Consider the following 291-nt stretch of genomic DNA (forward strand, 5'->3'; position numbering starts at 1 on the left):
ATACTGATATAGTTTCTCTAATAATCGTTCCCTATCTACCGTCTCAGATGCCCGCTTTAAATCCAAAAATATAACTCCTACTATTTTTCCCTCACTGACTATCAGTTTCCATTCATCAATCACTGTTTGTATTGCTGTTTCACAAGAGTGATTTTTCCTAAAGCCCGATTGATGCTCTGTTATTATGCTATTATTTTGTAAGAATATTTCTATTTGTTCTTTTACTACTATCTCTAATATTTTCTCATAAGTTGGTAATATATTTATTGGTCTATATTCACAAGCTTTATT

Source organism: Dufourea novaeangliae, unplaced genomic scaffold (assembly GCF_001272555.1).
Source record: "Dufourea novaeangliae isolate 0120121106 unplaced genomic scaffold, ASM127255v1 scaffold287, whole genome shotgun sequence".
Taxonomy (NCBI): Eukaryota; Metazoa; Arthropoda; class Insecta; order Hymenoptera; family Halictidae; genus Dufourea; species Dufourea novaeangliae.